The 12,786-nt window shown below is 38.8% G+C and overlaps 1 protein-coding gene across 10 annotated transcripts in view; it reads right to left on the bottom strand.

Moving 5' to 3' along the window:
* GTDC1 (glycosyltransferase like domain containing 1) overlaps nucleotides 1-12,786 on the bottom strand; it is a 274,478-nt gene that overhangs the window by 249,694 nt on the left and 11,998 nt on the right. For 9 of the 10 annotated variants that reach the window (XR_012581891.1, XM_074547857.1, XM_074547860.1 and 6 more), the window contains one exon: nucleotides 2,559-2,757. The gene's annotated coding sequence lies outside the window, so the exon portion shown is untranslated. The remainder of the gene's footprint in view (nucleotides 1-2,558; nucleotides 2,758-12,786) is intronic. The other variant, XM_074547858.1, reaches the window with a different exon arrangement.

Below are 12,786 nucleotides of genomic sequence, written 5' to 3'. Positions count from 1 at the left end.
AACAGTGAGTTAATGACTGACACACTGGAAATCACCTAGAAATAATTATTACCTGTTTACCAGAATCCTGTGACATTTCCAGTAGATAACATTCAAATTTAAGTTGCCAGAAAAAAAACCTATCAGCCTATGTACAAAGAGATATGAGTACATACCATGTACCAGTTCAAGGTCTGCACTTGCCTTTTCTTCTGCTTAGGGAAAGCGTGAGAAAGGGCTCTAGTTTTAGTGTCTGAGGTACATTCACAGCAGTAACCACACGATTCAAGTGTCTGTGCTCCTTCCTCACCGAACTCAGGGTTTTGCGCTTTGCTCTAAGATATATTCCTGAGATTTTAAAGTGCTGTGCTTTCATAATTCAGAAAAAATAAAGCTTCTAGCAGCAACGATCTACAGAGCAGTAGAAAACTGCAGAATATCAGAATTATTTTAATTGGAAGGGACCTTCAAGAACAGCTTGTTCAAATCCACTGCCACAACCAGGGGACACCTTCCACTGTCCCAGGGTGCTCCAAGATCCATCCAGCCTGGTCTTGGACCCTTCCAGGGATGCAGGGGCAGCCACAGCTTCTTTGGGCACCCTGTGCTGGAGCCTCCCCACTTTCACAGGGAAAAATCTCTTTCACCTTTCCTGGTGTTGAATGAAGCTTTATCATTTGTAAGCCTCCAATAATTTTGAAAAATTAGGTAGGCTGACGTCAACCCTCTATTTTTTTTTTACACTTAACAATAACACTTGGGTGCCAAAGCCTGCATGTGGAAATCAGTAACATTTATGGAGTCACTTAGCTGCACACTGAAGTGTGAAATGAGCCACAGATGGACAGGTTGTGCTTACCTACCCAGGATACACCTGGAATAATGAGACACCCTGGAAGTTGGTCACCTCCAAGGGCAGCACTGGTGGTGTCCATCTGATCTGCACTCACCCCAATAAATACCCACTTGCCCTCAGGCTTGTGACTGCTTTGCCTGTGCTCAGGGTATTTCAGTGCCTGTGTTTCACACCAGATGAAATTGTGCATAATTAAAGTATTCTAGAAAAAATATCTGAGTAACTTTCAGCTCCATTTTCAAAGGAGAAGGTGAGAATTCCATGGCATTGAAATGAAACTTGGACATCTGAATGACTGAACTGCCATTCAAATTATTCAAAGACTCCAAGTTTTGAAAACCTTATCCTATATAATGCAAATCATAGGCTGAACATCAGGAGGAATTCAAAACATACAATTTTTAGAACTTGATTAAAAAAAAACACCATGCAATATCTGTGTGAACTGCATTTCTTTTTTTCTCATCACATCATGTTCTCTCATTTGGGAGACAAAGACACTGCTCTCCCCACATGAGGCTGTTTGTCCCCAGCTCAGAACAGAGGTGTCCTCCTACCTGTCCCCTTCTACCTGATGACACACACCAGAACACAACATTCCTTTATGGTTAGGTGACTTTCATCTCTGGGCAATTCATGAGGCTACTTCTGTGCAAGAAGCAGCCTCAGAGGCATCACAGTTCTGGCAAAACCCCCTGGTGAGAAAGCACCGTGGTGATTGTAAGCAATTTGAGAAAGAAGGAAAGGCCTGGAGTTTGTTGCTTACTCCTGTATCTCAAACTTAATTAAATTTGAAACGTGGCAGAAATTAGGACACAAACAAATAATTAAAACATTAATCATAAGTGAATTCACAGCTTAAAAATATAGAGTCCTTGGCACGGATTTCATGTGAGTAGCTGAAAGTCTGTTATTTCCTGTAGCACCTACTCTTCTGGTAAATTCAGTACAGGTTGCCTGATGAATTCAGAAGTTACTGGAAAAGAAAGGGGAGAAGAGAAGGAATGGCACTGACACACCCTATGTCACACCAGCTTTTTTCCTTAAACAGCCCAGGCTTAGGGCAGTTTTAGAGGAAACAAGTTAAAATAATAACTTGAAGATACAACCAAATTTTTAATTCTCAGTGTGAGGGAAACTAATTTTCCCAACCAAAACTATAAAATACAATCTCATTTCACTGCTGCCTACCATTAGTTTGAACATATGTTGATTTTTTGGGGGGAGGCAGCAGAGTGGTAAATAAATATATATCTGAATGGCCAAATATTTTTGGTCACCCCTTTCTATTTTGCTGTAGGTCCCAGCTGTCACTTAAGTCTGTCACTCTTTTACAGCCACATGAAGCCAGTCTACTTGAAGTACAGGTGCAGCCTAATTGTTAGCAGACATACTTCATTCATGATCTCAACATCTCCCCTCTCTGCTGCAACCACACGAACCCAGGCTTTGATTGAAAAGGAGAAAAAGAGAAATCAAACATGTTGCTAACTGTGTGTTGAAAGAACGATTCCTCTGATTCCCAAAACCTGTAACCTTGTCAGAGTTACCATGTACTGGAAGTACAATGTGAACCATGCCATCATTTCAGGGCAAGCAGAGTAAAAGAATCATTAGCAGACATTTAATAACATCAAGAATTTCAAACCCATCAAGCCTCTCACACAGGGAATTCTCTCCCCTTTTCCTCTAACAAACACATATTTATCAGAAGCATTATTACCTGCATTCATAACTGGCAGCAGTAAAATACCAGGTGGTGCTGCTTCAGAGCTCTTCACCAAAGCAGTCTGGGAATCTTGGCTGTGGATCTCAGTGTTGAGCAGTATTTCTTCCAACCCATCCTATCTGCTTCAGTCCAATGGACAGATTTCAAAGTGTGATTTTCCTGAGTGTAGTAGCATTCTTCAATCTAAACAGAGCTGGGGGGAGAAAAGAAAAGAGAATTTGAGCTCATCTGATCTAACTTTATAACTGTTTTAGGCTAAGAAGAGGCTAAACATTGCCCAGATGGGTTGCAGTCTCCCCATCCCTGGAAGTGCCCAAGACCAGCCCTGGATGGGGCTTGGAGCAACCTGGTCTAATGAAAGGTGTCCCTACCCATGGCAGGACGTTGGAGTTGGATGACCTTTAAGGTCTCCTCCAACCCAAACCATTCAGTGATTTTGTGAAGAAGATCCATCCAAATACTGCACCACACAATTTTTATCCAAATACCTTTCCTAGTCTAATAATGTCTGTGGAGACAGACCACACATGAGATACAGGCAAACAGGTGATCCTACAAGCATGGACCTCCAGAGAGTGACAGACCAAACCCTCTGCCCAAACCAGACAACAGGAGGGTCCCCAGGACCACCTCCAGTTCTGATTATCTCCACAGATGGAGCTTCTGAAGGCAGCTTGTTCCAGTGTTTGGCCACTGACAGAAAAAACCTTCTCATTGCAACAGAATTTCCTCTAGTTCAGTTTGTGCCCTCGAGCCCACTCATCTCAAGGCTGAACTGTCCCAGCTCTCTCTGCCTCCCCTCGTGTCACCCCTGTATTCTCACAGTGGGGTTTCCCACCCTGGTTTTCTGGCCCAACTACAGCGTTCCTGTATTTTGATGACTAAACTATGTGACTAACTGCAGATGTATTTCTCCAGCATTCTTTGCATCATCTGAAAAATAAAGCTGCAAAAATTATATCACAATAAAATTGCTGATTAAGTGGGCCATGAACACATTGGGGAACCACAAGGTGTAGGCCTTTCTCATCTCATTAAAAGTTACACTTTAAGCAACAGGACATTTTTAATATTTTCTGTCTCAGCTACATATGACCTCAGTTTTTATATCAAAATACAAAATATTGCATTGCCAAACTTCAGTGCTTCAAAAGAAATTAGTTAAATACAGCAATAAAGGCCAGACACACAATCCTATAAAAAAAAAAATCAGCTTTGTCTCACAAATCCTTCTATCACAAAACCATAGTGACCAGCATTTATTTTTATTTTTAGCTTTTAAGCTTTTACTGATGGAAGTCCAAGTTAACCTTTACTTTATTTTGTCCTGGACTAAATCCACTGTGACATCCTTTTTGCCCTTTTAAATACAGAAATTTCTTGGAAGGCTTCCAGTACTTTCAAATAAACACATTTACAAGATATGCAACAATTAACATGAGTGGCTCTAGAGGCTCCTGAGACAGCTCTGAAGTCCCTATGATGTGATGTCCAGATATGTTTATATAACTTTTTTTTATTTAATAGTCACTTTCAAAAATCACTTCTTTACCATCTTTAGCAAAGTGGGTGTGAACTTTCTACTCCAAACAACAAATGATATGGGAAAGGAGAAAAAATATGAAAAAAGGCAAAATGGCATTAAAAAGGCAAAAAAAATTGCATTAAAACACTACAAGTTTATGCTTAATGATGTCTAAAGAGCAAGCTGACTTTGAGGCACACTGGAAATGACCATTTCGCCCTGTAGCTGGTTGTGCTGGAGCCAGGGGACAACTGCACTAAAGATCAGAAGATTGTGATGTTTATGCACCTACAAGCTGACATCTGTCCACTTCTCAATCACAAGTCTCACTACATGTTTCTACTTATTTCTCAAAATTACAAGGCTTATTACGATTTTACTTCAGTTTTCACAGAAGAACTTGAGATTCTCAACAGCAGCAAATTTGTGAGCACTTCCACTCGAAGCAGCCAAAGAGATAAAGCAGATACAGGATGAGAGGATATTTTTCAAAACAAATACAAACTGGCAAAGTCTGAGGACTTTTACTGTTGGATACTATGGGAACAAGTTAGAATAGCTCCTCAATCACCCGTAATTATCTTCAAAAGTTTCTGGAAGTCAGAAAAGCTCACAAAAAACGAAGTTCCAGCAGAGAGTTTGAACCCTAAAGTAGTTTAGCAATTAAGTTATAAATTAGATTTTTTTTTTTAACTAGTGTGTTTAATGTATAATTAAGTCAGGAATGATTCAAAAAATTTCATCCTACCTGAAAACAAGGGATGAACAATTCTAAGGATCCCTTCCAGATAAAATTATGTATTTATTATATTATTGCAACCACAGTAAGATCAACACAGTCGTGTTGGAAATGGAAACAAGGAGAGGAAAAGATGCTTCCACATCAGTGAAGCAGCACAGAGGTCCCAGACTGTTTGTTCCACGCTAAACCTCAATGAGAAATAAAAATGTTCAGAAGTAACTCTGACTAAAGCCTAAATAACAGTCCCAACTCCCTACCCAGGCTCTTGTGTAGAGAAGTTGCCCAGCCCAGGGTTTTAAAACACACAGATTTTAAAACATTATCTGAGAATCAGTCAAATACTATTTTTCTTTAATAGCTACATACACACTCTGGCTCTTCAGCCAACTGGCAGAAACATTAAACCCCCAAACTTTTATCATTTTTACAACATGTAGAAGATATTTTTTTATATTTCATGACTTTAAGAAGTACAACTAAACAGAGCACCACGGTAATTTTCTAATTATATTTTCGCAAGTTTTTAATGTCATAATTTAAATTATGAACTCTTTATTTCAAGATGATTAATTAGAATATGTTCCATTTGGGGAACAAGAGTTCAATATCCCACTATCAATTAAACAAAATGCACTCCTTTAGCTTAAGATTAAAAACCAAAATGCAGCCAAAAAGTTTCTTCCTTGTATCTGTCAGATCACAAAAGCATCCAATACAGCAGGATAAGGTTGCCAGAAAACCCTAACACTTTCAAAACTATATTATTTAGTGCAGTGGCTTAGCTCTGAAGCTGCACCAGAAATGACATCTGAGCTTTGGACAGTAAGCCTTTTTGCCAATGAATTTCTTGTAAAGTCAACAATTATAATTTATTCTGATCCTTTGTGTCATCATATTAGTAGTTATTTTTTCTGCAATCCCAGAGCAGCAACAAATAATGCCATAGAAGAGGACTGATATAATTACAGGCTGAAAAAGATAGGCCAGCACCCTTACACTCAAAACTACCCTCTGTGGCTCCTTCATACCCCATATGTTGCTAATAAAACTGTTTGAATCATACCTAGGAGACAGTTTTACTGATATTGTATCAGGTCCCTGGGTTCTTTGTATGAGATACGATGTCACCAGCACCATAACTATGCAAATTCTGTGATACAGGATCCCACTGGACACAATATTACATACGTAATTCGCAGTATGAACCTGGGCATTAACAATAATTCTAGTGTTATAGAAATGAAACCACCATGTTTATTGAAAAGCTCGCCACACAACAACAAAATCAAATTTAAAAAGCAATAAAGAGCAACTGACGTGCTCACAGTAAAGATGGCAACATTGGTATTTTTCCCCCAAACAATGTAAATTTTGCTTTGTGCTCATATGACAGTGCTTTACAGAAATTTTGGCAGTGACACTGAGCAAATGCAACTCCATCAACAACATTAATAAATTACTTTAAATAGGAACCTAGAGTCCCACTTTTAGGAACAACCATATGATGTTCAGCAAGAATCACTGTGTTCACACACAAAAGGGATTCTCAGCTTCTCCTACCAATCATGGACTAAACGATAGAGACTAAGAATGGCAGCAGGGAGAAACCAGCAGCTTGGAGATACCAACACACATTGTGCTGAAGCACCTCAGAAGAATCAGCCTGTGGTCAGGAAACACCTGTGCTCCAGTCCTGCACCAGATTTCTGTGTGACCTCAGGCAAACCAGGCTCCATCCTGGCTGGCAGCATGTGAAATAGGGACCCTCATCTTCTCCTGCTTAGCTCTGTGGCCACTGATTTATGCACACCACACATACCTGCAAAAAGGCAGGGCAGAGATGTTGCGATCAGTGTTGGAAGAGACAGGGAGGTGCAATGAGAAGCCTGACAGCACAGGCAGCTTGGTGCACATTCCTCTTATCCATGTTCCAAATGATCTCTTCCCTCCACTATTAATTTATTGGTTTGCTGCAGGTGAGGAGTGCTAGAGCTTGTAAGGAGTCTATTTTTGAAAGAAATCAGGAAAAAGGTAACAGGCTGGCATGATAAAGTGAGTCTGGTAAAGAGCCAGACTGAAGAGACAAAAGGATGCTATTTTGCCAAGGTACCGTGAGAATTAATAAATCGGATCGTTTTATAAGGTAAATTGTACAGTAAATCTGTATTGTAAATTGTCTAATACATATGGGAAAAGCCCCAGCTCAGTAGTCCCTGGTAATATTTTTAATGGCTTCAAACACAGCTAGAAAACAAATGGCACACAGCACGAGTACCTGAGGAGCCTCACTCTGAGAGGCTCCAACTTTAAATAAGTGATGGAAGGAAAACAGAGTTGTAACCAGGCACTCAGAAAGGAAGATAAAGAACTGATTGATTCCTGTCACTTGTGTGCTTCCACTACAGTGGCAGCTTAAGCAGTAACTTCTCAAGTTTTCCACCAGTCTCTGTGCAATACAAAAACCATAACAGTTTTATTCTCTTTAAAAATCAATAAATAGCAGCTTAGGTGACATCTGACAAGGCAGAAAGCTCACACTTCTTCCCATCAACATTCTGCCCTCTGGTATTGCTGCTACATTTTATCATCATGCAGTTCAGAGAGAAATATATACCTATTCCCAAAGTTTGAAAAAAACAACCCCCTCCTTCCCAAATATGGCCCAAAGCTGTTATGAAGCAACTTATTTTTAGCAAAAGCACTTATGCAGATACTTAATTTTAATTAATAGTCTCACTGACTTCAACATTTGCACAGCAAGACAACTCCACGCTTCAATTAAAGCCTGCACAGAAATGCTGTGCTGATTCATGGCCAAAAGCATGACAGGAACATCATTATATAAAATGCTCATAAAATTTAAAGAAAAAAATATAACAGGATCCTCACCTTTAAACAGAACATTAGACACCCTCTAAAACTCACAGCTTGAGCAGAACTTGCAGGTTGCTGAATATGTGAATGCTGGGGATAAGATATATTCAGTGAAATTATTTCAGAGAAGGCAAAAGAATTTTGGAGAAGTATCATAAATGGAGACTACAGCAGGCTCAGGTCTCCAACCCTGGCATCTGCCATGGCTGGGTTTTCAAGACTGGAAGATTCTTTACCAGGAAAGAGGAGGCAGCTGCACCTTTACTTCTGATCTTTCTCCATTGTTCACACAGCACATAAATGGATTTCTATCAAGAACCAATTAATTATATCCAGACCAGTTCAACCAGAGATTACACTGGGCATCTTCAGCAGATATTCATTTCCAGGAAAGAGGCATTCTGAGTAATAATTCTGCCTATTATTTCAAAATTAGATTTGTTATAGGTATATTATAATATGACACCTAAGAAACACAAGCTTTATTTCCATTGTCTATATAATATCATAAACTAATCTTTATTCATTAGGGAGAATCCTTAAAGAGAGCTGGAAACAATTTTTTATTAAAATATTCTGGTCCCGTTTATGAGCAAAACTGTGGCACCTGATGGCCTGTGACCCCCAACTAAGAATTTCAGAAGTGTAAAAAAAAAACCAGAAGAGCAGAACAAAACTGCCCAGGTGACAGAACTCAAGTAATAATAAATTCATAGAAAAGAACAGGTAGAAAATGAACACCTGAGCATTTTCCTACAGGAGCAATTTCTTCCCAGGACATCCACTTCTCTCCAGCTCAGCACCAGCCTTGCCAGCCTGCCCACACATGAGCTAAAATAAAGCCCAGCCAGACCTGCCTTGGCTCTGCAGAGCACCAGCTTGTGCATTTCCCCAACCGTTTCACACCTAATTTACAGAGTACATTTATCCATCCCTGTATCGCCGAGATCTAACCTGGGGAGTGACTAGAATCAGAATCACTTAATTGATTAACACTTAAGTGAGATGCAGAAAGCAAACAGAACACACTGGAAGACTTTCTGAAAATGCATTATTTTTATTCCGACTCCATTAAGCAGTCCAGCACTTTTGAAGGATTAATGAAAGAACTATCAAGAAATAATACAGAAGAGGAATGCTGAGTCTCAGGGAACATGCCAACACATGATGAAGTGCAGACACCTCTCTGGTAGTAATGAGTCAAGCCAGGATGTTCAGAGAACTACAGGGACATGTGAACTTGCCCACTTGATCAGTCACAGTTTATTTGATTTTTATGAAATAGCATTTTGATAATTCCTCCCTGGATCACAGACTGCAGTACTCATCAATTTACAACAGTCATTTTCACAAAACTCACATTTTTTCCACACAGAAAAGTCTACTAAGCATCCAGAACTGAAAACATTCACCTTTAAATTAACATCAAAAAGCAGTCAGTGAGGGTATGTATACACTTAAGGATTATTTCCACAAACCTTGTGAAGCAGGACACAATGTTTCATTTACAGCTGCTATTTTTTAAGCAGGAACTGAAGACAAGCCCAGGAAGAACAGGAGTAAATAAGTTTCTAAACAAACAACTTCCAGAGATGCTTTTTAACAGGACCAGACAAAATATTCCCTAAAGTTGCATTTACAAGCCAAAGCTGACCTCAGGCACCACATTGAGTTTGGATGAGAACCTACATGGATACTGATCTTAATAATACAACAGGGGCAAATTTTGCATTGGGGAGACTTGCTCTTGAACAAATGTTTTCCAATGTATTAGGCATAGAGAAGCTTTTTTTCTGCATCAAGAACCACAAGTCACATTCCTTAATCTGTTTCTTTTCTTGACCAAATACACTGTGGACAACCTACAGAGGACGCCCCTCGGTCTTCCTCTTTGAAGCTCCCATCTGCAATTTCCACCAACAATGAAAATATATGGATTTTTTCCCCTCCAAAATCACAGTCACATGCAAAAAATATATATATTTTAAGTTGTTAGAGACAATCAAGACTAAGAAGTTCTGATAGAGTTTTTTACTGTGTTAAATCAAGTGCCACAGAGCCCACAGTAATGCAAAAAACAGGGAAAGCTGAAGATGACAAGCAGCAGGAATAGCTGTGCAAGATGCATGAGAATCTAGGAACAAATCTGGTGACAGGTCTAATTTAACACAAAAGGAAATAAACACTAATTCCACATTTACCAGGCCTTCCTAGATCTAGTTATGCATGAAGAATATAAGGAGAAAATGAGATATATTTAACCGTGTATCCCAACATCAGTCTCAAGGTGAGAAACTTCACCTGTGACCCTGAAATATCTAAACATCTGCAGCTCCTCTCACAACAGGGACCACTTGAAGGTGATAATTCCAGCAGAATCACTGTCCAGCCAGGCACAGGATGATGCAGGACTGTTCACTTGTATCATACCCATCCAGACGTTTTCTCCACATACTCCTGCACCTTTTCACCCACTCAGGAGTGAACAGGCAAAGTGAAGAGAGCTGGATACAAAAATAATAATGGTCCACATCTCAAAACCCTAACTGTAAACCATCTCCCTGATCATAATTAAATGAACCAAAAGTTGAATAAGACTGGACACATTTAATTCTTTGTACTCTATAGATTAAAGAACAATTAAGAGGCTGGAAGCTGAAAAGTGGCTTAAGCTAAAGTTTCACAATTGTGTGGCCGAAATTCATTTGGCCACAGGAAAGCATTTACATATTTAATATAGGACATTTTAAATAGGATTCTATTGGCCTAAAAATAGTGTCTTGAATAGATTATTATTGCTGTAAAATGCTTGCTTTATACCTGAGTAATGAGACCACCAAACGTTAAAAACCCCACATGCAGAATGGTGCAGGCTCTTGACCATTTCTCTCTCTGCCTCTAACTCCAAGTTGCAGAGCTTTAGACCACTATATTCAATTAAATCAATTTCACACTACAATTTTCTAATACTTTCTTTACAGTTAAATACAACACTGGCCAATGCTTACCAAGTTACAGTGCTAAGCAATTCAAGGGATAATCACAATGATAATTGTGTAATCTAATGCCCATTTGCCTTGATTTATATAAACTATCACAAATAAACCTCATGCATCCATTTTAAGTCACTGGGAAAAATCATATTTTTCCTGATCTGAGTCAGTGTTTGGTCTGAACTTAGGCAGTTCATTTTTATTTGTTTGCATTAACCAGAATCAGTCTTCACACATAGAGGAAGATGCCTGGGGCTGCACAGTCCTCTGCAATCTCAGCAATTGGCCCTCTCATTCCATGTGATAGTTATGCTGAAAAAATAAGATCAACCAAATTTCCAACTGCCCTAACAACTGTGGGAGAAACAGATCAGACTGTTCTTTACTTCTGAAGAAAAGGTCCCAAAAAGGTCAGTCTTTCATATGAAATACAGATCATTAACACTGGATACACAACTATGGTGATGCTCACTTTTTGTCTCTATAACTGGGATTTGATTGTACCTATTTCAGGACGTTCTATATTTTATATATATGGCCTTTAAGGTCCCTTCCAAACCATTTTATGATTCTAAAAATGCCCCAACTCTTTCATGTACTACTCCTTGGCTGCAAATAAAGCTCAAAAACATAGAGAAATTATGATTTTTATTGACAACACAATAGTTTTGTGTTGAGTAGAGAGGCTGAATGAAACCACACCTGCTTTCATGCAAACTCTCACATTACATGAGTTACATGCAAACACAACATGTAACAGAGCAACTGACTGCTCATTCCTAAAAGTGTCCAAATCCCAATCAGATTAAAATATAGAATGCAAGTATCTGAAAAGACACTGCATTAAATGATAAGAATTCCAAGGTCAAACACCCACTTTGTGAAGCGCTTTAGCCTGATTTGCACTCACCTTTCTTCAGAGACTAATTGCAGAAACAGCACCCAAACAATTACAATTTGTGACCTTTTAACATAAATGATAATTTTTTAGGCTTATTCTTTTATACTCCATCCCATATTCTTCCAAATAAAAGCTGCCCAAAAATACTCTGCATGAAAAACTAAATGTTCCCAGTGACAACTCTGATCAAGTCATTCTTTCCACATGAACACTGAAAGATGCAACAACAGCAAGAACCACTAGTTATTCTTATAACTTCAAGACTAAACCCTAAATATAGTATGTTTTCAAATCCTCTTTCCTAAAATTCAAGTAATATGTTCATTGCTTTAACTGAAAGCTAACAAAGTACAACTTGTATTGTGCTGCAGGCCATAAAGGGAATGTTCTTTATTTGAGTCATGGTTGGATGAGAATGAAAAGTAGTTTTTGAAAATTTACAACAGTTTTGACACTAGTGTGTGTTTATCGTTACAAGTTATCCCTCTCTATTTATCAGAATGACTCTAGACCTTTCACTACCTTCAAAAAGACAATTTTTATCAATTCTTCACGTCCTTACAGCTAACCATAGGAAACTGCATAGAACACACAGAAAATCCATAAAAAGAATAAGATAAGAGAAAGAATGTGGAATAAGAAAGAATATGGATAAAAGAAGGACCCCAGCGTCTGCTTCACTACAGCAAGAGAGGCTATGGTTTAAAAGGAACATTTAGTAATTAATTTGCCTTTAGCACAGCACTCAAGTGACATTTTGCTACCATTTACCTATCCTGAGTAAACATTCTGTTACATAAAAAATGTTCCCAAGGAAAAAAGAATTATTGGAAGCCCTTTCTCCTCCACCCTAAACTGACACATCACCAGCACTGCTTCCAGTACTTCACAGAAGACAGCTGTACTTTGCTTGTGAATCTCATGAAAATCTTTATTTCTCTACCCCAAACAAACCTTTATTCAAAATAAAACTGCTCTTAATTTCTGGAGAATATTTGGGAGGCCTCGTTTCATACACAACAAGTGGTGCCTACCTGCCTGTGGCAGCCCTTGCTAGTTTTGTAAATTGAGACACTAGGTTTACAGTTGGAAAAATGAACTCTCAATTATGGAGCAATTTCAATACCTAACCTTCTAAATTTGACTTTCTGAAAGATGAATTATCAGCCTTCATGTCAGTCTTTATT

Source organism: Zonotrichia albicollis, chromosome 10 (assembly GCF_047830755.1).
Source record: "Zonotrichia albicollis isolate bZonAlb1 chromosome 10, bZonAlb1.hap1, whole genome shotgun sequence".
Taxonomy (NCBI): domain Eukaryota; kingdom Metazoa; phylum Chordata; class Aves; order Passeriformes; family Passerellidae; genus Zonotrichia; species Zonotrichia albicollis.
This window is presented reverse-complemented; position numbering and strand designations above follow the sequence as displayed.